Raw genomic sequence first — 25,217 nt, 5'->3', positions numbered from 1 at the left:
CAGTCCTGATGGGACCAGGTGTTATTCTACCCTCTGGATACTATGAAGCATGCCTCCCTTGGTCCCTATTGGGTCACTTTGCTCATGGTATCTTCTTATTTTTATTTCTCTTATATTTATGTATAACCACACAGGTATAAGAGAAATATAAAATGTTTCTTTTTTTATTCCTAATCTTGTTTTTTAATTCTTTTTTAGTTAATCAGGTTCATAAAGGCTATTCTATTAATCTTTTCTAAAGATAAGTTTAGACTTATCTTTAAATATTTATTTCTTTTTATTTCATTAATTTCAGTATTTATTTTTAGTTCTAATATCCTGTATCATTGTGATTATATTATTTGTTTTCTAATATCTTTAAAAATATAAAATGATATATTTCTGGGAAAGTTTCAATTACTTAAATGCTGAAACTGAGATGTTAATTCTTGTGAAAGTGATTTATTAAGGGAGCAGCCTATAGGGGAAGACTTTAATACATCACTGTTTAGTATAACATTAATTATAGGGTTTGCTAGATCTCCTCTATCAGATTAAGAAAGGTCTCTTCTATTCCTTTGTCTGCATTTATTGAACTGATCACAAGTTTTATCTTTCTCTGTTCAAGTGGTGAATTACAATTGATTTTTGAATGTTCAACCAACTTTTGAAATCTGATATAAAGCCCACTTACTCATGGCATATTAATTTTTTTCCTATTGTGGGATTTACATTGTAATTTTGTCCTCTAATCAAAAGCAGAACCTGATACTTTGAAGTAGGGGTAGTTGTTCTTCTTGTTACAGATGTCATTGTGCTTGTTACGGGAGGCTCCACCTGCCAGATTTTAAGCCTCAATTTATTTGGTATCCTTTCATATCTTACTGTTGGAGAGAAAGAAGTACAATTGACATTGGCTGTTTAGCTAACCATTTTTGTATGCTTGTGTGAGTGTGAGTGTGTGTGTGTGTGTGTGTGTGTGTGTGTGTAACCAGAGCTAAAGGGAGAGGGAAATGAGGAATTATTGTTTAATGGGCATACAATTTCAGTTATGCAATGTATACATTTTAATTTAACCTTTTCAAGTTACTATGAAAAGCTTTGTGCTTATTGAATACTTTTTCTTCTTATCCCAAAGCTTTCTATACTTTCAGCAAATAAAGTTGGCAACTTCAAATGTCTTAAATGAAGAAGATAAAAGTCAGAAGAATGATGATGTCTGGTATGTAAGGTTAGAGACAATGTTTTTTAGGAATATTCGGTGTTTCATCTGCGTTAATTAGCAGCAACATATATTTATCATAGAAAGGCAAATATTTCTGCTTATTTCTTAAGGGTATTAACAAGTCTTAGGAAATTTGTCTACAGCCTTTTCTATGTCAGATCATAGTTTTCATACACAGAAACATACAGTTTAAGGAGAGTTTATATTAAAGAGACAAATTGGTAAAACATAGAGACAAAAATTGCCAATCAAACTACCAAATTTCTGTCTTGCCTAAGTGGGATTATTATACACCATTTTATACATTATATTCAATTCTTAATAAGTATTCCATAAAGGTATATAAACTATATTGATACTATTTTATTAAAGGATATCATATCCTTGGCTACATAGAACAAAGAATAGAGATCACTGGTATCTTTTGGCTTATAATATATTCCTTCCTGCTATTTGAGGAAGGATGTGTTTCTTTTACTTCATGGACTCAATATTTCAATGATCTTATTATTTTTTTTATTTTGACAGTACTCAGGTACTCAGTGCTCATTATGACAATTTTTTCTTATAAGTACTAAAGGGTTTTTATTAAATAAAACTTATTATTTGGATATATCATAAAACTTCCCAATATCTGCTTAATGTAATGTTTAATTTAGTAATTGAAAATAGCTACCACAAAAAACCATTTATAAATGAATGATGACTGTATCCTTTTCCATGACATTTACACCTAAAAAGAGGTATATATCTCCTGAACTTGCATCATAGATCAGATGAAGATGAGATTTATATTTTTCAATTCCCGTATAATACACAATTTGATGATGAATGATACAAAGAGGTTGGTTGTCACATGAAGTAACTTTACATATTTTGACAAATTTTTCTGTTCCTTTATGTTTGTGGTCACAGCAGACTTGGGCGAACATATTTTTTAGGTGGAATCTACCTGAGAATATGGTGAATTGGCATGACAGTATCAAGGCCTTTGCCTTCCAAGACCCTTAGCTGGTAAATGAGCAATGTCTCAGAATCAGCTGAAAGAAAGCCAATTAGTTCAAAATCTTTGGAGCATTTCTGTCCCTGAGTATAGCAGAAAAAGGGCAAGTTTCTTGAAATTATTAAGACCCAGTGAAAACTCCTCTGTTATATATTTTTAAAAAAATCTAAACTTATTAAGGGAGGATGTTAACCTTATATTCTCTTATTGCTCTTTAGTGCTAACAAATACAATTGACTGACAATGATTATAAGTCCTCCTCATTGTTTCTATTTATCTCATGTCTGTTCTGGCCCTAAGAACTACAATTTGAATTAGTCTCCCTACCATTTTTCAGGAGCGTCCGTTTAACACTATTGTAGTTTTCTTGGAACAAGACCAAAATAGAAGAAATGATTCTTTCAGAGAACGGATGGATGAAAACACGGAGTGAGAGCTCCCGAGGACAGATTGTAGTCGGCTAAGCCAATGAAAAAAGCCAGTGGGGCTTCCCTGGTGGCGCAGTGGTTGGGAGTCTGCCTGCCGATGCAGGGGATGTGGGTTCATGGCCCGGTCTGGGAAGATCCCACATGCCACAGAGTGGCTGGGCCCGTGAGCCACGGCCGCTGAGCCTGCGTGTCCGGAGCCTGTGCTCCACAACGGGAGAGGCCAAAACAGTGAAAGGACCACGTACCGCAAAAAAAAAAAAAAAAAAAAAAAAAAAAAAAAGCCAATGAATGCTAAGAGATCTGGCCATAAAAAAAGGGAAAAGGAGCTTATTTGCTGGATAAATAATTGCAGAGTTTATTTATGAAAATGAGTATTTTTGAAGACTTAAAAAGAGCAACTTAGAATTCCCATTTGGGTAGGTTATTTAGTTGGATCAGTAGAAAATAGATTTTAAACTTGGGTGGTAAAAGTTAAAAAATGACAATGAAAAGGAAAGGGTGTTAATATACAAATGTAAGATATACTTATAACAGTATGTATTTGATAGTTATTTGCACTTAAAAATGTATTGCTTCACAGCTCCCAATTCATACTTTATTACCTGCTCTATGATAATGGGGTGGGACCCTGTAAACAATGCTCCTTTACAGCCGGCACAGCATTAAGCATTATCAGTAGAGCACACAGGAAGGAAACTGAAAAAGGAAGGTATTTCTCTTCCTGGGTTGGGTGTGCTTTTTTTGGCCTTTTCCTTCTCCTGTCATACAGCTGCACACCCAGGGAACGCAGTCCCTTGGTAAGTTTGCAGCCCCAGCTCTGACCTGGATAACAGCTCACCATAGTCTTCTCAATAGGGACATTGTGCTCCCCAGGCCTTTTTCTATCCATTCAGTGAGCAGGATACTAAAGCCTTGACACTGACTATGCACACACCTCTGAACCTTGGTCAAACTGAATCTCACATGTATGTCAAGAAACACCTAACACAGACACCACATATCTCAGGCCTCACACCACTAGCCACTTAGCATCTCCTAAAGCCCTGACCCATTTTTGTGGACCTTCCCACCAGCCATGGTCACCTGTAGCCCAGAGGGTTTTTTCTTGTTTGAAAATCCCATCCACAATTTTTATCCACTTGTATTCTGCACAAGTGTTTCCTGTTTGCCTGAAAACTGTGAAATAGCTCTGGCTCAGTTCAACCCTGAGAATTTTTCCACAAACTGGTGATCTGCTACCACATCTATTTCAACAGGGTCTGAAACCCTGTCTTTTTTTTTTTTTTTTTTTTTTTGTGGTACGCAGGCCTCTCACTGCTGTGGCCTCTCCCATTGTGGAGCACAGGCTCCGGACGCGCAGGCTCAGCGGCCATGGCTCACGGGCCCAGCCGCTCTGTGGCATGTGGGATCTTCCCGGACCGGGGCACGAACCTGTGTCCCCTGCATCGGCAGGCGGACTCTCAACCACTGCACCACCAGGGAAGCCCTGAAACCCTGTCTTGAAGAAGGTAATTAAGCCAGACAGAAAGACAAATATAATATGATATCACTTACATGTGGAATTAAAAAAAATGATACAAATAAGCTTATATACAAAACAGAAATAGACCCTTTCACAAACTTATGGTTACCAAAGAGGAAATGGAGGGAGGGATAAATTAGGAATTTGGGATTAACATATACATACAACTATATATAAAATAGATAACCAACAAGGATCTACTGTATATAGCACAGGGAACTATACTCAGTGCTTTGTAATAACCTATAAGAGAAAATAATCTGAAAAAAATAGATATATATGTATGTATAAGTGAATCACTTTGCTGTACTCCTGAAACCAACATAACACTGTAAATGAACTATACTTCAATTTAAAAAACTTAATCCAAAAAATAAAAAGAAACTCCTCTACTTCCAAATTTGTTTTTTACTTTTGACACTCTCCTTCAGCAGAAAGGTATTTTTTAGAGTTGTCCTTACCTTTTATTCCCCTGATATAGTCTTTATATTGTTTTCTCATTTCAAATTACTGTGTGGGTTCTGTCTCCTGATTGGATTTTAATTGACAAAGAACATGGTTGAACTAATTGTGAGCATGAAGAAGAGAGCGGGCCAGGATGATTATATGAACTGATTAATTGTGGCACTTTTGACTGATATATGAAGTCGTCACAAATAGGGGAAGAAAATCAATTCCATTTTGAATCTGGACAATGTGAAGTACTTGTAGGGCATTCAGAGGTAATTGGCCCTCAGGCAATAAGATAGAATAACTGAAGTTTGGTGGAGAGAGGGCAGATAGAAGAAATGGATTCATGAGTTACCAGCATCCAAGAGGAAGTTGAAATTATGAGCATGGAAGTGATCACCTAAACTATCGAAGTATGATGAATGATAAAAAGCAGAGACTCAAGGACAGAAATCTATGGAAAATTAATATGTAATAATTCCCAAGAACAGCTTAGAAGTAGCCATGAGGGGAAAGTAGACATTTTCTCATGTAAGGAGTGATTAGTGATGCTAAATATAACAGGAAATATTAATATAAGGTCGGGATATTTTTCATTAAATTTGGCAACTCAATGCTATTAAGAAAAGTTTCAGTTCTTTTGTGAGATTAGGAACGAAATTATCATGACTTGAGAAATAAATTTTCAGTGAGATGACAGAGGGTAGTTTTTTCTTTGTGAAGTTTAAGTGAAAAGAGTAAAAGATTAAACAGTGTCTTGCAGGACACATAGCATAGAAGGCAAAGGATAATTTAGTTTTTAGGGTGAGAGAGTTTTAAGAATGATTAACAAAGGAAAAAAATTGTCAGAGGGAGAAATTAAAGGTAAAAAAACCTGCAGTAATAATCAATAGAACTCAATATCTGGGACACAAAGTGTTGGACTTAAGAACACGTGGAGGGTTTGGCTTCGAAATGAAGGTGGTATTTGTGACCTCAGGATGTTTTTGGTTGTGGAAAGTATGTAATATGGAGAAGGAGAAATCAAAGAAATTCATGCTAATGACAAGTCTTCTCATTGAAGTGAACTTATGAGATTGATGAAGTGGGAGAAAATGTAAAGCTCCTTGGAGAAATTAGATGTAGAATATGTTGAGGAGGTTAGGTCAGGAATTTGTGATCCATTGATATACAATAGTAACAATCAGTGGTAGAGTATTTACGTTTGTTTGTGTGTATATATGTATCCAAAAGTGATTATTTGCTCATGTACATAAGTAATATATTTTTGCTCTTGCCAAAAATTTCCATAAATATTTACACCAGTTGGCTTTTCAACTAGCAGGAGATGAGACTATCTCACTGTGTAAGGAAACTTTAGATAGAATTCCATACAGTACTCAAAATCAATTGCAAATCTCTATTTTGGACAATTTTAGACCTAACATGGAATAGTGGAAAGAGCGTAGACTTGGTCTGAGAAAGTCCTGGATTCCACTACAGACTCTGCACTTTTCAAGCTGTAGGATATTGTTTCTTTCTGATCTTGGTACATCCAGATACATAATAAATATTACTGTAATTCTTAAGTGTATATGTTCTTACATTTCTAGGAGGGTTCTCTAGAAGTTTATTTTCCTTCTGAGTTTTCTCATGTCTAAAATCAGGATAATCCTTACTCTGTAAAGTTGTTGTGAAGATCAGATGAACTAATTAATGTATATGAAGTCCATGGCTCATGGCATCTACAGAGATTTAAGTTAGTGATTGAGACAACAGAAAATGTAGATTTTCCTATTTATCCACACTGTCTTCCTTTCTTTAATCCAAATGTCTAAAGCAATTCACATACACATTAATTGTATTAAACACTTAATCTCTCTGATATTGACTTTTATTCTTCAAAACCAATATTAACTATTATTTAGGACATACACTTTTACTTAACAATTAATTGGTCGTAGTGGCAAGAATCACCTAAAAACAAGCAGAAATAATTGAGTAGACATTCACTGAAAAATGAGTAGAGAATTTCCAAATTTGCAAATATAGATGAAGACTATATTTTTAGGATTATAGCAAATTTAATATTCCTCTTGGTACAAAAATAACTTGAAATCCCAGATAAAATGCAATAAATATCTTCATGAATACATAGCTGAGAGAGCAGGACCATATAGAGACCAAAAATGACAGAGGAGATGAAACCAGCAAAGTAAACAAAGCACGAGATAAAAGCTTTCTTACATGTATTTGCTTATACCATAAATTTAGTGCCTTGGGTTTTAAGTTCTCTTCAGGAGACAGAAAAAAGCCATGGAGTTTGCACCAGGAGAAACCTTAAACAAGACCTTTTCAAAAAGTTAGGGACCTCAACTCCATGAAATGTTGTGATAAAAAAAGAAAATTGCCTTCACACAGTATTTGAGGTTTGATTTTCAATGACCTTCATGGTCTGGGAAAACTCAAATAGAGAATTTTTTAGTGCGTTTTTAGGCTAATATTACCCTAGATCCCTGGTGCTCAACGTGTGATCCACAAACACCCAGCAGCATCTGGATCACCTGGAAATTTCCTAGAAATACAGAAACTCTCATTCTTTCCCAGGCCTACCATCAGATGCTTTTGTGTTATTAACAAGATCCCAAGGTGATTTGCATGCACATTGCCTTGGTTTCCTATTGCTGCTGTAACAAACTTAGTGGAACAAGCAAACTGATGTAACCACAAATTTAGTGGAAATCAACCCACATTTATTATCTTCCTGGAGATCAGAATTTCTAATATCAAGGTATTGGAAGCCCACATTCCTTCTGGAAGTTCTAGGGAAGAATCCATCCCCTTGCCTTTCCAGGTTCCTAGATGCTGCTTGCATTTCTCTGCTTGTAGCCTTTTCTCCATCTTCAGAGCCACCAGTATAACATTTTAAATCTCTTTCCTTCTCCCTTTCTGCCTTTCTACTCTATTTATAGCATCACATCTCATTCCCTTACTATGACCCTCCTGCCTTACTCTTATAAGACTCTTTGTGATTACATTGGGCTGAGAGAGCCCCCCTTGCATAATCCATTAACTCCTTCTGCAAAGCCCCTTTGGCATAGAAGGTAACACATACTCAAGGTCTGGGAATTAAGAAATGAGCATTTTTGAAGGGCTTTTATTCTGTCTACCACACACAGTAAAGACCAAGAGACACTGCCTTAGAGATTCTGAAAGAAGTAAGTGGAAATACTCTCTAAAGAAACTCAAGCTCAACCTAGATACTGTGGGATTTCTATCAAATACAATTGGCTGAATGGGAGCTCACAAACAAATTACAAATCAATTGAAACAGTACGGCATGTGAGAGAGTCCACAGAAAGAACAAATGTAGTATTAGGACTGCAGATGCTTACAAATATTTATTTAAAGAAGTAATGATCTGTATAAAAAACATGAACACAACTTTCAAAAACAAGTTTGCATATTTGAAAAACAAGCAATATATTACAAAGCAAATTAAAAACAAAGTAAAAAAGAGAATAAGTGCACTAACAAATATAAATGGATAAATGATGCAGAATGCAACACAGAGAAAAAACAGAAGCTGTGAAAGAAGGTTTATACACATTGAGGATATAATAAAAATATCCAATATACATCTAATTGGAATCCCAGAAGAATACAATAGTGGAAAGGGGTAAGAAACATATTTGAAAAAAATGTTGTGACACACAGTAATATACAGGAAGCATAATTCATTCCAAGAAGGATAAATAGCAAGAAATATATATTTAGGTATATCAGAATGAAATTAAACAGCACCAAGTCAGCCAGGAGGAAAAAGACAGATTATGTACAAAGGATGATAGCTAACTACTCAATCACAATAGTAGAAGCTAGACACAGTAGAATATTTTGTAGGACTGCAAGAAACAATTTAAGATATAGAATTGTATAATTAGCTAAGAGCTAGAGTTAAGTAAATCCTTTTTCAATATAATACCACATATTTCACAAGGATATATATATATATATATATATATATATATATATATATATATATATATATAAATGTAATAAAAGTATTTGAAATGTAGGTAGACCCAACCAACTGGGATAAGCAGTCACATGCCAAAAGGAATTTTGAAAAGAGTAGACAGACAAATGACAGTTTTCCCCACCCTTTCATTCCAATACAGACATCTGAGTTTATATTAATCTAAAGATACCGTATTTTATAAATGTGAGTTGCCTTTATTGCTCTACACCAAATCTCATGTGAGATTCTCTATCATTCACAAAAATGAAGTCAAATTTAGAAGAGCTCTGAAAGCTCATGTAGCACTTCAAGTGTGGTCTGCAGATTGCTGCTAGTCAATGAACTGTTTGTTAGAGTCAGGACAATATGATTCAAAAATTGAAGATGTTTTGAAAATATTTATAGTAATTTAACGTTGCTGCACTATTCAAAGCACATGATCCAAGACTTGTCTCCCTGAACAGGAAACAGATCCATTTTGGTGCTGATGATCTTTTGTAATAAATCATATCATGTATGAATGAAGTATTACTCATGACATTTTAAGTTTAATCTGCTAAATGAAGCCCAAAAGTATGAAAAATATGAAAAAGCTTAAGCATTTAGTTACTGCATTACTTGTTTTGTTTTTTTTGTTTTTTTTTTTTCTGTACGCAGGCTTCTCACTGTTGTGGCCTCTCCCGTGTGGAGCACAGGCTCCGGACGCGCAGCCGCTCCACAGCATGTGGGATCTTCCCGGACCGGGGCACGAACCTGCATCCCCTGCATCGGCAGGCGGACTCCCAACCACTGCGCCACCAGGGAAGCCCTCATTACTTGTTTTTTATAAACATCTTTTTTTATCAAGCCTTTAAAAAATGTATAGTTTTATAGTATTATTTAAATTAGGAAAGCATAATTTGTGTTATTTATTTTTTCACCCTAATTTTAATATGTTGAAACAAGTTTATTACATTTTGACAAGAATTATTATGAATGCTTTTGTTTGAAGCAGTAGTTGTAAGCCTAATGACAGCTACGCAAGTGATTCTAAACAAAACCAAAATAGCTGATACTAATTTTACTCAAATGTATGATTGTACAAATATTGAGTTTACTTTTATAGGCATGATTCACAAGGAAGTGCTAGAATAACAGTAGGCTATTTATGAGGGATGTACTGACTAATGAAACAATGATTCTATTACAACTTAAGTATCATTTATATGCAAAATAAAAAGGAACACATTCAACCATGATTACCTTTTAAAAGAAAATATACTGAATTAAAAACTCAAAAGAAGCTGATGTTCAATAATTAAAATATAAATGTTGGTTCATATAAGAGGGCTTCTTATAAAGTAACACATCAGGTTGAAGACTAAAGGACCACATACAATTGCTGAGACATTAGTGAAAGACTGTATCAAAGAGGGACAATTAGTGAAAGACTGTATCAAAGAGGGGCACCTATAAACGTTGGATAAGTTGGTGGCAATGAAGGTAAGTCAAGTGTCAGTTAACTGTTATAACATGGACATTTTTAGGAGATGGTTAATGATACAGAACACCAAAACTTAGAACAACATAAAACTATCAAGGTATTTTTTGTTTCATCTTACAGAATGCCCAGGTATTGTTAAAACAGCAGTTCTTTGAATGTGATGAAGATAACAAGGAATGATTCCCTTGTTTAGCTTCACTGCTATAAAACAGCCAGCTCTGAAGGGCATAACATTGTAGCTGTACATTGTGAGAGACTTCAGTTCCGATGACCCAGCTACAAAGATAGGAAAACCTTACAGTTTAGTTGCCCAGTGTATCAGTTATCTGTTGCTCATAACAAATCACCCAGGACTTAATGGCTTAAAAAATCAAACATTTATTTACTCACCATTTCCATGGGTCAGGAATGTGAGACATCTGCGTAGGTCTTCTAGCTTAGGTTACTTCATGAGGTTCTAGTCAAGCTGTTGACCAGAGCTGCAACCATCTGAAGACTCAGATGGAGCTGAAAGATCAGCTTCCAGAAACTCATATGGTTGTTGTCAGGCCTCAGTTGTCACTAGCTTTGACCATTTGATTGCCCTGGTGGCCTCTTCATAGAGGCTCACAGAATTGCTTCTCCCAGGGTAAGTGACCCAAAAAAGAATGAGAAAAAGTGAGCACTCTCAAGACAGAAGCTGCAGTCTTAAATAATTTTACTTGAATATAATTACATACCATCATATCACCACATGCTGTTGGACACACAGATCAACCCTGACACAAAGGGAACTACACAAGAGGTGTGGTTCGTTGGGGGCCAACTTAGAGGCTGGCTACCACATCCAGATTAAAAATTTTACATAAATGTAAATCATATGCTGCTTCCTTTGTTGAGGAAGTATTGTTTCAAAACCCAAAACAAAACAACAAACAAAAAACAGAACTTCAGCTTCACTAAATAGTATTGTTAGTGTTTTATGAAGGACTGTGAGTTACCTAAAGAATGAGTATTATATTTAGGATTACTCTCCTTTTTACATGATGATATCAAAACATCATAAATTTATTGTATGCCGAGGTACAGCAGCTAATAAGGAGAAGAATCATTTCAATGATGCCTGAATTATGGACAAACACATTTTTGTGTTACTGCAAGGTAGGAGATCAGTTTAGTCTTGATATAAACACATACTTTGGACAGCCACTTATTGTTTATCATCATTATTTTTTTAAATGATTTTAGCATTTCCATGCAAAGAAGGAATGGATGTTTTTTAATAGCATGTGAGATAAAAGAGCCAAAACAAAGTTTAGAAATCTACAAGAACAAAGGTTTAAAAATTGTCATTATATTCCACAATTTAAGGATAATTACCAATTAATTAGGATATTGATATTGTAAATCTGTGAAAAGTTATCACCTAACACCTTAAAAATTTGGTAAAACATTATGAATTACATTTCTGTCAAGAAAGATCCATGCATAGGAGGTTTATGATCAAAATTGATTTCTTTAGTCAAAAGACAACTTAAATCTAAATTTATAAGATAAATCATTGGAACTAGCTACTGATGATACATTGAAAATGAATTTTAAAAATAGAGATTACTTGCTACCTTTTGGACAAAAGCTTAAATGAATAATCTGAGCTCATTGAAGTTGCTTTAAAATCTCTTCTATACCCATTAGCACATCACTGTGACACTGGTACGCTACAACGAATGTTATCAAAACAAGACATTGAAGCAGTTTAGCTACATATTATTTCCTCTTAGTAGCACTATTGTTAAAGCAACCTACATTAGTTAAGTTAATAAGTGAGAAGCAAGCTCATTTATCACATTATTATTTGATTGTTAATATAGGTGGTATTTATTTAAGTGTGCTTGTAGGTATTTAATATGGAGAATCATTGTATCCCTCATACATTTCCATTTAGTTATAAATCTAGAATGACAAAAAAGTGTGTAATATTTTATATTAATTGATTACTCACATTTGCAATGAATAATTCATATATTTAATTATTTCCTTATGTTTGTTCTGATTGGATATTAAAATTTAATATGCCTGTTGGCTCTGATGGCTGAAAAACTTTGGGCTTGTATATTATACCTCTTTATTTATTTAGCATTTCATTTGAATTCTTTTAAGTGTTGGACTGTGATGTATTGGATCTTTAAATTTTGTTTTGTCAAAGATAGTTTGAGAAATGCTGACCTAGTGGATTTTAGCAAGTTAATTACAAGTTTATTATAAATACTTTGGTTTGGCCTCCGCAGAAAAGCAGTAATGGATTCAAAGTTCAAAACAGGTTTCCCCCACTCTCTGAAAGCAGAATGTTCCTATGAAACCTTTAGTAAGCCGAAATGGCGTAAAGTGAAGAAGCAACCAGCTCAGGACACATGTTGCTAACAAACGCACAAAATAAATCGAGATAAAGTGCAGGCGCTCTCAGACACGGCTTAGAGCTATGGCGCTTGTTGATGCTGAGATGCTGAATTAATTCCTTAGGGAAGGAGCCTGGCCAGGTTGGGGGCCTGGCCACCCCCTGCTCAGGTGCTCATTGCCTCCATAGCAGCTTGCTGCTACAAAACAAACACTGAACCCAGCTTCTGCTTTTCGCCTTTTTTCCTAGAATGAAAATCCTCTTTGGATTTCTTTCAGTTGGCAAAACAGGTATTAATGTAGGTCTTTCATAAAAGCTAAGTGGTGTAAAGTGAACTTTTGGAAAGCGGAGGTTACCTGAATAGAAAGAGTTGTCTTGGGGGGGAAGGGAGGGATAAATTAGGAGATTGGGATTAACATATACACACTACTATATATAAAATAGATAACTAATAAGGGCCCACTGTATAGCACAGGGAACTCTACTCAATACTCTGTAATGGCCTATATGGGAAAAGAACCTAAGAAAGAGTGGATATATGTGTATGTATAACTGATTCACTTTGCTGTACACCCGAAACTAACACAACATTGCAAATCAACTCTACTCCAATAAAAATTTAAAAAGAAAAATAAAAGAGAGTTGTAGGATTGTTTCTCAGGGAGGATACGTAAAACAAACAAAAATGAAAAAACAAACAAGTAAAAAATCCCCACAGCATTTAGGCTATGGAACTGAAGTATGGAGAACCTTAATTTTTTTTCTTTGACAACCTAAAGAAAAAGAAAAGGAGTAGAATTTAAAACAGAACTTCAATTTTCTTTCACTTTTGCATAAGGGCTTTGCTGATAACATTGGTAAAAAACTTTGGTTCTTTAGAAGTGATATAGATTTTATCTGATTGCCTTGAAATGTTTTTCCTTTCCACTGAAATTATTCAGCGATGATGTATAAAAGTTGATTCTTCTGCGGGCTTCCCTGGTGGTGCAGTGGTTGAGAGTCCGCCTGCCGATGCAGGGGACACGGGTTTGTGCCCCGGTCCGGAAAGATCCCACATGCCGCGGAGCCGCTGGGCCCGTGAGCCATGGCTGCTGAGCCTGCGCGTCCGGACCCTGTGCTCCGCAACGGGAGGGAGAGGCCACAACAGTGAGAGGTCTGCGTACCGCAAAAAAAAAAAAAAAAAAAAGTTGATTCTTCCATGTTATTTAGAGATCAGTATCTCTGTAGTACTAATGAAAACAATAACACTGATATACTTTTGAATTTGGCTGAAAAGATTAAAAAAATTCTCAAATTATTTATGAGAATGCTCAAGCTTTTCTTTTGATGCTAATTTTATATATTTTCATATATGAAAAGTTACAATGAATCAGAAATCATTATCCACGTAAATAGCTATTATAATATTTTGAGAGCTTTTTGTATGTTATGTATTTTACATTTGTTAAACTATTGCATGTGTTAGATGTTTTGTATGTATTTTCTCTAGTTTACACAAGAATTCTGCAGAATAAGTAGTGTGCCATCATTTATCAGATAGAAAAATTGAGGCACAGGGAAGTTAAATAACATGCCCAAATCCATTGAAGTAAATGATGTTAGTGATGATATTTAAACCCAGCTCATTCTGATTCCTTTCTTACTCTATTATTTCATCACAATATTTATTCCCTGACATTATTTCTCAAGTAACTTTATATTAAAGCAAAAAAATACATAAATTGAAAAAAACTATTGGTAAAAATTACTAAACGAAGAAAAATCTCCATTTCAACTTGATTATATGAAATTGTGTGTGTGTGTGTGTGTGTGTGTGTTTCATTGAAGCTGTTATGAGACTTTTTTCTTAATGAAATTTGCAACATAAAACCAGATCAATATACACTACTATTTGGACAATTTGTATTTCAGTCTGCAATCATGAAACAAAATGGCAGTTACAAAACTCAACAAGGGGACATGTTTTCCAAAGTAGTAATTTATATGAATGAAAAATGATCTTTGTGTAAAGGTTATTTAGCTATGTGATTGTTCTGTGACTAAATAATTAAAAAATCATTTCTCAAACTACTCATGAAATGATTCTATTTTCCATGTATCTTCTATTTATGTAATTTTCCTACCCATAAGGTGAGGTAGCTGCTTGTGGAATATCTAATATATTTTGCCTTGTATTAAGAGCCAAGTGGTATTTTTCAACTGATTTCCTTTTCTTGCCCCATGACATGTATTATATGTCAACAAATAAGAAAGTGTGTTGATTCTTCCTTCCCACTCACCATGACCTCCAACAAGTCATTAAGACCCACCAATGTCACCTAGCTACTGCTTATCTGCTGGGGCTGTAATCTTGCCCTTGAGATATTAGAGCCAGCTTTTAGCTCTGATTGTTCAGTATAAGTATCCTCTAGCCGCATGTGGTTAGTGAGTACTTGGAATCTGGCAGGTTCATACAGTGACAAGCTGAAAGCATAAAGTACACACTGGAGTTGAAGATAGTATTTAAAAAGAGAATGTAGGGAATTCCCTGGTGATCCAGTGGTTAGGATTGCACGCCTTCACTGCTGACAGCTTGGGTTCCATCCCTGGTTGGGGAACTAAGATCCCGCAAGCTACAAACTGTGGCCAAAAGAAAAAAAAAAAAAAAGGAATGTAGACTATTTCATGTATAATTCTATAATGATTTTATATGCAATGACAATATTTTGAATCTATTGTATTCGATGAAATGTATTCCTAAAATTAATTTTACCTCTTTCATTTTATGTTTCTAATGTGGCTACTAGAAAATCTTGCTATGACCTAGGTGGATCCTATTATATTTCCATTTTATTGTACTGCTCTAGTTGGTCTCTGTGGCTTCTGACTCAAATTCATTCCAATACTGAGCTACCAAAGGGGCCTGTCTAAAACACAATTCTAAACACTAAACAGACACTTCCAGATGGTGTACAGAACAGCTTGATGCAGAAATTGTAACTGGGGTAGAATAATAAGACTTGCTTAGAGACGGTTATGTTAATGACACGGTAGCCCTTAAAAAGAGTTAAATATAGATAATTACCAATGGGTCCATTGTACAGGACGCTGATGCTTTGAAATCACCATTGCATCACATGAGCTGAGAAAATAAAACACCCTTTTACAAAGCAACAGCTTCTCTCTTTATCAACATGTACTCACATATATGCCCTAAAAGCTCTCCAATGTTAACAAGTAAGAATTTTAGTTACAATTAAAAGTAAAATCAATTAAGACCAATATTAAAAAGCAAACTAGCTATTTCTGGGCATATTAGTATGGTTCCCTACTTCTTTATAATTTGTCTTCTCCACAAAATAAAATCGTCTACTTCCCAAATCACAAATTTAAATGTAATAATATATATAATCAACATTTTTAATAGTACAGGGACAATATTACCTTGCAGCTACCTTTTTTTTTTTTCCTAATGAAATTTCAGGAGAAATGAAATATATCATTTGACTCATGGTTTGCTTTTTTTTTTGACTCATCTTTATGTTATTAGTGTAATATGTCCGTGCAAGGAGATTCAGGTTTAACAACTTTTCCCTTATGTAAAGCAAATCACCATAATGCCATTTCTAAGAGAATTTTTTCCTCAGAGATGAAAAATGCAATCTGACATTTGTTTGGACAGCAGTTGGTGAGGGATACTGTTGTGGACTGTGGATACAGTACTGAACTAAGTTTAGCAGGTCAATGCAAGGATTGAATGGTAATCAGATTTCATTATCAGCGCAGTGATTCAAGTTCCTCAGCTAGATGGCCTCAAACAAAATGGAAATAATTAGAGAATGGCTATTAAAGTAGTGGAAGGGAGAAAGCATCCCGGGGAGTTTCATTCTTATGTGGATGTTTGAACTTCACTAATATGATTATGGTAAAAAGTTCAGTCATTTATTTTTATTTCTCAAATATGTCACAGTTTCTCTCAATAGTTCACATGAAAACCGTGACATAAGGTATGCAACGTAAAGGAAGGCCCAAAAGGCTAGAAATGGAACCAACTAATTCTAATGAATTTTAGTAAATGTATTACAAAGGCTAAAATCCTACAGAGCATGTGTCATAGGAAACAGTACTTCTGTGTGTAGTAAAATGAAAAAAAAAAGATATGACAATGACTTCCAGAGAATCCGCACTTTTCCTTCCTTTGAGAACACAAAGAAGACATAAGCAGTATTTGCAACATCATTTTCAACATTTTCTTCTTTTTACAAAATATAATTGCAGATAAAATTAATAAAGAACTGGAGTCTTTCAAAATAAAGAGGCAAAGGCTGTCTGACTGCATTAAGAATTTATTCCTATTTAAACATATATGAGGTAACTTTTATGAAAATTGATTTATCTATGTATTACATAGAGGTATATTTTTTATTGCTAATGTAACTATATCATGATGTGTCATTAAATTTAGTTGAACAGCTGTTAAAATATATCTTCAGATAACCTATATGAAACTTTATTTAGTTACACTGGTTTTACATACATTATCTGTAATTTATACAAGAATATAGTTGAGTAGATATAATACTATCAATTTACCGATGAGAAAACTGAGGCACAGAAAAGTTAATTATTTACCAAAAATCACACACATTGACTCTGATGGGGCTGAAAATTGCATCCAACTCTCTTGCTTCCAAAGCCCCTTATCTTTATGCTGTATTATTCTTATCTCACACATGAATGTAACTTTTGTGTAAGAAGTAGATTTTCATGGAAGTAAAATGTGCATAAATTGGAAAAACTGCATTATGTAAAAGTTTGGTAAGTTGAGGAAAGTCTTTATGTCAGCTCTCAGTCATTTGGCCTCTTGCTTATCTGTTGCATCGCCAATGTTATAGGATCAAACTGATCTTTAGGAGATTTCAAATGTAAAACAAAATTGAATCAGTATGCCCTATTGATTTGGTGATTGGTAGTTCTGTCTGCTATACAAAGTGGTAGTAATTGAAGCTTCCTATGGGGACATCCTTTCAGAAAGTTGTAACTTATCTGAATAAAATATGATCTCTGGGTAAAGGTTATAGAGATAGGCAGCTGTTCTGAATTACATAACCATTTCCAAAACTTCTAGGAAAGTGATTCAACTTCCCACATGTGTTTTATCTATGTGGGTGAGTTATTTATTTAGTTGTCTAAATAAATTTATAAATGGCTTTAAAATATACTTTAAAAATGTTAAATATATTTGTTTTGTGGAATGTGTAGTATATTTTTATTTACTTCAGGAGACACATAATATTCCTCTGATTCTCCACTTCTTATTCAATAATATTTGTTCTAATATTCTAATATTAACCTTTGAAAGTGATCTATCTGAACACAACTAGACCTATAGTATTTATAGTTTCTGTAATTATTCTCCTTCAGTGGTCACTCCATCACCTAAATGATAAAATCAAAGTTCTTAATTTGTCTCACTAGGCCTTTCTTAATATGATGGCTATTAGTTTTCTGACCTGATTTCTCACCATCCCTCCCTTGCCTTTTATGCTCCAACAGCACTAAGTTCTTAGCCAGTGTGTTTCTGGCCTTTGGCCATTTGCTTAGGTTATTCATTTTCATTCATTCACTAAAGACATTTATTGAACACCTCCTCTGAGAAAGACACTGGCGTGGTGCTCCGGACGCGCAGGCTCAGCGGCCATGGCTCACGGGCTCAGCCGCTCCGTGGCATGTGGGATCTTCCCGGAGCGGGGCATGAACCTGTGTCCCCTGCATTGGCAGGTGGACTCCCAACCACTGTGCCGCCAGGGAAGCCCCCACCATCCATTTTTAAGCATCCACCATGGCATGAACCTCACTAGGGGTTAATGGAAATATAGAATATACAGAAGATAGGGTGGTTCCTCTCAAAAAGTATGCATGGTATTATGAAGAGGCTTAAGTGAACTAACTAGAGATTGATTTAATTAGGGATCAATAAACTTTTTCCATAAAAGGTTAGAGAGTGAATATTTGGGGCTTTGTGGACCATATGGACTTCAATTCCATTGCTCAACTCTATCCTTGTAGCACAAAAGCAGCCACAGATACATGAATGGGCATGGCTGTGCTTCATAAAATTTTACTCACAAAAGTAGGTGGATTTTACTTTTTAAAAAAGTAGATTTTACTTTTTAAAAAAGTAAAATCATAAAATTTTACTCACAAAGAGAAACAATGATGTGGTTCAACACAAGCTTAAGACCTAGAAAAAACTGATGTTTCAGTTTGAGTTTGAAGACAGGAATAAAAACAGTTTCCCAGTTCGAAGGAAATCAGGCAGGAGGAATTCTTTTTTATTTTAGGGAGAGTCAGCTTTTTGTTCTATTTAGGCCTTCAGCTGATTGGACGAGGCCCACCCATATTTGGAGGGCAATTTGTTTTACTCAGTCTATCCATTTAAATACTAAACTCATCTAAAAATATCCTAACAAAAACAATCAGAATAATATTTAATATCTGGGCACCCCATGGTCCAATCAGGTTGACATGTAAAATTAACATCGAGTAGGCTGATTTTTTTGAGGTCAGTTTGCATAACAGGAGTCATGAGAGTCTAATTGCCTTTTACAAAGAACCACCTCCCTTGCTCCATCACCACACATATATACCTCTTCCCCTGTCTATCTAATGATGCCATAAGAAAACATACTTATCATTAAAAGTCATTTAATACCACTCTTTTTAAAAAGGCTCCATGGTAGTCAATTATAGTAATTAGTTTTTATGGTTTCACTACATTTTCTCTTCTCTATTCACACACACACAAATAATCTACTTGCAAAATAACAATTCCATGTAATGATATACTACACCATCTCTTTTCTATAGTACAGAGTGCACATTGCCTTGTTGCCTCTGGCTTTGGGTAAAACAATGTGTGAGAGATGACATGTGGCACTTCAATTTTTGTATTTTAGCATTTTATTAATTCAGTATGCTACAAGACCACACCATAGAAGGTAGTAGGTATATTCTTAATGATTTTTTCCTTATTCAAATTTAGTAAGTAACATACCATTATCAAAATCTATTTTCTTTTAATTCTCTTAATTTTTTAAAAATTTTATTTATACCATTTACTCAAATAACAAGGGTTAACATTCCATTGCTTAAGTAAAGATTAAAGCTGATTAGGAATTACTATCTGGCACTGTCAAACATTGCTTTCTTTTACATCTCTTTATCTCTGTCCTGTGTTCCAGCTGTCACTATCCAGTTGCACTAAAGAAGCAAACATTGCATATTAGCATGAGGAACCAGGATGGAACTATCACGTTGTTATGGGATCCTTTTAGATTGGCACAAATTTCTGAAACTGAATTTCTCTTGACATAACTCTTGAGTTGATTTAATTCTCAACGGATCGGAAATTCGTTTGAGTCTTAGATTTGTAGCTTTATTTATATAAAAGTGACTGGCATCTATCTTCTGCAATCCTCTTTCCAACAAACAATATATAGTTGGGGGTTGGACAAAACAGCATTCCTTTACAGGATTTCTGATGAAACTATAACTTTATAGATTGAAGTATATCTGAAGTCATCAATTTCTGGTCCAGTTATTAATATGTCAAATGGCATTCTTCTAAGTAAATAGCGAATATTATTTCTCTCTCCTTTTCCCTCTCTTCCTTTGAAACATCTGAAGCTGCCCTCAGAGCAAAGTAAAGTTTAAAGGAAAAAATACGGTTTGTAATTGAGATTTTCTGTTAACCTTCAGTCTGTAGTGGTTGTGTTCAATGCTTTTATTTTTCTTCTGGAAATAGTAGTAAATTAGTGTGTTGGTGACATTTCAGAAATCCCAACTTGGAGTATGACTTATACTCTATATTGCATTATAAATACTGACTTGCTTCAAACCCCATGTTTATCTCTTATGTAGAAACCAACTAGACAGTGAAGTCATTATTCAGTTTAATTTGCACCATTTATAACCCTTGCTGGATATGCATGTGTTAGTTATATTCACAACAAATGTCCTCTGGATTTTGAGGTATACATTATGTTCTTAAAAAATTACTTACATTTCATGCATTGTATTTTTTTTCTTTCTTCTCTGTGCTTAATGTTGTATTATAAAGAAAAATGTATATGTAATTGGGAATTAAGGTATTACATTTGATTTTAGAATATGATTCTGTCCGAATAGGAATCTTGTACATTGCTGTTCTGGATTTATCTATCCTATAAATTTAGGTAGAAAAAGAATTTTTTACTATAAATTTATTATTGATCATGTTTTAAATTTCCCATCCCATCCCACTGATTTTCAAACCTTACTTATATATTTTTCAAACCTTCCTTTGTTATTTTTATCTGTCTCCTCTTTTTGTCAATATTTATTCCTTACAGTATTGGTAATAACACAGCTTTTCTCCTTTCCAATAAATAATTCGGTGCTCTGTTAAGGCCTCTAAGTTTGTTTAGGGTAAAACGAAGAGATGAATATAAAATTTCTACTTTTCCAAGGCATAACTTGAACAGCAAGTATTTCTGTGAACAACAGCAAGCCATTGGAGGTGTAACTGTTGGTTGGGCTCCACTTCAACAGTATGGTCTATCCTGGGGCAAAGTTGTTCTCCATCTGTGGACCTGTGAACCTAGAATACAAGTTATCTACTTCTTCCAAAACACAATTGTAGGACAGGCATAGAATAGATATTACCTATTCCAAAGGGAGAAATAGGAAGGAGAAAAGGTTGATTCAGATCCCAGCAAGTTCAAAACCCATCAGAGAAAATTTCATTAGGGTCCAAGGCCTGAGAATAATCCTCTGTGGCTTGAAGCCTTGTCCTCTGAGCTGTCAGTATGCCCCCTACCCCGGTTCCCTCCCCTCCCCCCGCGTTTGTGCTGCTCTCAGAGTCATTCTTCCTTTTTCTTGTATAGCAGTATGTGTTTGCAGCCAAGTAGCTCTATGATTCCATTCTTGCCTGTAGAATTTTAGAGGTCCCACAGTCTTTTGTCATTGTGTCCTGTTTCTGTACTTTTCAATCTAAGATCATAGTGTTTCTGCTGATTCTCGAAAACCATGTTGGTCTCCTGTGTATAACTCAGGTCCATGCCATTAGACAACAGTCCTCTACAAATCTTTTCTGTATGATCTCATCTCTATTCCTGGTTTCTGCTGAGATGCGTACTTGGATCCATGAGCCACTTCCCTGGTCCCTTCAGCAAAATGTGGTTCAGCCACATCTTTGGCTTTCTCTTCAGAGCATGCTTTATGAACAGAAACTCTCCCACCCTGACACCAACTAGGTGTCCTACAATTCAGTTCTGTCACTAACTATCCAGAATTTGTGTAGATGCCACAAGATAAGGGCAAAGTCCTTCAATTCTAACTAACTCCTTAGGGTTAGTGTCAGATCTCACATGTTAAAGGGCAAGGTCCTTAACAAGACTGCTTTTGCTAGATGCCAGGCACAGGAGAGATCCCTGAACTACCTGCACTTCTGTCGGAGTTTGGTATCAAACATGGGAATTTCCGCAATCCCCCTTCAAGTTCCTGGGCTTGTAGCTGCATATCTTCCATCTCTGCCTCCATTTCCACATGGTCTTCTCCTCTATGTCTCTGTGTTTCTCCTGCTCTATAAGAATGTCTGTCATTGTATTTAGGGCCCACCCCAAATCCAGGAAAATCTCAAGATTTTTAATGTAATTATATGTCCAAAGACCTTTTTCCAAATATGATCACATTCACAGGCTCCAGGTTGATATATCTTTTGGAGGGTTACAATTCAATTCACTATATCCTCCCATTTTTCTCCACTCTCTGTCTCATTTTCTCTCACTCTCACTCTTGCTTTCTCTTTTATAAATGATATCTTTTTGAAACCAGTGGTTATTAATGCCAAATTTTACTTATAACTAGTAGAGCCAGGCTAATATTTTCAAGGTTCATTTACTCCCTCCCCTATAGTTCAGACATTGATCATTTAAATTTTGTCCCTTAGGTCACCTACTTAAGACATTAAAACACTTGCTTCTCTGACTGCTGCATTTATTAATACCCAATTTAAACTGATCATCTTTTTATTATACCTTATTTCCACTGTACCTTAAATTAACCTTGTTCATAATGCTTTAACCTGTGTGTTCATATAGATAAAAATAGCTTCTATTATATAATATCATTAAGTTTCAATGGCAATCAAATTAAATTTGTTTATAGAACTCCTAATGTGTGCAGGGCCAAGTTGCACTGCTTGTCAAACTATTACCCAGAGATCAGCTGATTTTAAAAGTCAACGAAAGAACTTGTTATATCAGCAGTTTACAGGGATAATCCCGGACATATGGTGTGACTCTGAGCAAATACTCAAATATTAAATGATTAAAGCATAGGGGCTTTCTACCCTATATTTCTAATGCATTGTGTATACATGTATTATCATACTAATAAGCAATACAATACAATGTATTATGTATAGCTTAAAAGAGTGTTAGTGACAAGGACTGTGCCATATTCATCTCTATGGCATATAGCATATAGCTGCACCTATCTCATTCATCTTTGAAGATTCTGTGGTATATGAGTCAAAAGCTAAAAGTAGGGTTAATTTTTGTAAAGGGATAAGTATCAAGAGTTGTATGATGGTAGGCATAGTTGTCAGGGTATTCTGGAAGCCCAGTTCCATCATATACTTTATATTGAATTGAAGAACTATGTGCTCATTAATAAAGAAAATTTATTAAGGATCTTTCTCTGAAAATTATTATGAGGAGTACATATATTAACTAACTAAAACAGATTTCTTTATTAAATTTTGAATGAGTCAGTAAATGATATATACAACTATTCACAAAGAAGTATGAAACATGGTTGCATCATAGACTTACTATTTCTGCCTTTTTCTATATCATGAATCTCATGAAGGTGACATTTCTCAATAATGATAAAAATGATAACAACAGCAACACCAGTGGTTACTATTTGTTATCCACTAACTAAGTATCAGGAACTATACCAGGTTCTGTACCCATTATTTTTAATCCTCCCAGTATCTCCATGAAGAGCAGGTTGAAAATCATAAGATTACTTAAGGTCACAGGTAATTAAGTGGTGGAGGCAGGATTTGGACAGAACTGCATTTCTTTAAAGCCAATGTCTCTCTCTAGCTTGCCCCAAATTCTTTAGTGTCCATATAGAAGTAGTGTCAATTCTCTATCTGGCAACATCATGCCTGACTTGCATATGAGTCATTGTCTATAGTATCAGATGAATTAAGTTGACAAGAGTTTTCCAGGTAGAAAGCCTGTGGATGTAACAGGCAGAAATGTAGAAAATGTCATTGCAATAAAAACAACATGCTTGGGCTTCCCTGGTGGCGCAGTGGTTGAGAGTCTGCCTGCCGATGCAGGGGACACGGGTTCGTGCCCCGGTCCAGGAAGATCCCACGTGCCGTGGAGCGGCTGGGCCCGTGAGCCATGGCCGCTGAGCCTGCGCGTCCGGAGCCTGTGCTCTGCAACGGGAGAGGCCACAACAGTGAGAGGCCCGCGTACCGCAAAAAAACCCTCCAAACCAAAAAACAACAACATGCTTCTCGGATTCTAAAGAAAAACTCTCCCTCTTCCCATCCAGGAAGAAGATAAGGAATCTAAATCTGTATTAAAAAAAAAAATTACATTGGAGTATAGTTGATTTACAATGTTGTGTTAGTTTCAGGTGTACAGCAAAGTGAATCAGTTACACATATACACATATACACTTTTTAGATTCTCTTCCCATATAGGTCATTACAGAGCATTGAGTAGAGTTCCCTGTGCTGTATAGTAGGTTCTTATTAATTATCTATTTTATACATAATAGTGTGTATATATCAATCCCAATTGCCAGTTTATCCCTACCCCCCGTCCCCCCTGGTAACCATAAATTTGTTTTCTACATCTGTGACTCTATTTCTATTTTGTAAAGTTCATTTCTACCATTTTTTAAGATTCCACATGTAAGTGATATCATATGGTATTTGACTTTTTCTGTCTGTCTTACTTCACTCAGTATGACAATGTCTAGGTCTAAATGCCTGAAATTGTTGATGGTGGACATACTATATGATCTAAATAATTCCATGGAGTGAGTTTTTTTGTTTGTTTGTTTGTTTTTTTTTTGGCTGTGCTGTGTGGCTTAGTTCCCCGACCAGGGATCAAATCCCGGCCCCTGGCAGTGAAAGCGCCAAGTCCTAACCACTGGACCACCAGGGAAGTCCCTACGGAGTGAGTTTGATGGGTTTATTATGGCTAGTTTATAAATGAAGAAAGTGAGGCTTTGGAGGGTTATATATTTTCCTAAGCTACTGACAAGACCTTCTCCTTAACTAAACTTTAGTCAGGTGCCTCTAAGCCCTCTAGGCCTTGACCTTCAGTGTCTGTCCCTGTTTGGCCTGTATCACCCAATTTTACCAAGAATCATGTGAATTCAGTTTAGAAAGAACTACCCATCTTTGATATCTGATCAAATTCCTCATCCTCTACAATCGCCCTAGTCACCTGATTATCCTGGCCCACCTTCAGCAAGAATCCTGTTAAATCCATTTACCCAGAAATCCCCCTTTACCTCTGATATTTCCTCTTAGCAATTTTCTGTCCACTCACCCCCACCCTACTCCTTGGCTATGAATCTCTACTTATCCATACAGTATTTGGAATTGAGCCCAGTTCTATACTGAGGTCTCTATTTCCCTAATGTAATAGTTCCTGAGTAAAATCTATTGGAGGGGAAAAAGTGAGAGCTGTCTGG

Source organism: Phocoena phocoena, chromosome 7, assembly GCF_963924675.1.
Source record: "Phocoena phocoena chromosome 7, mPhoPho1.1, whole genome shotgun sequence".
Lineage (NCBI taxonomy): Eukaryota > Metazoa > Chordata > Mammalia > Artiodactyla > Phocoenidae > Phocoena > Phocoena phocoena.
This window is presented reverse-complemented; position numbering follows the sequence as displayed.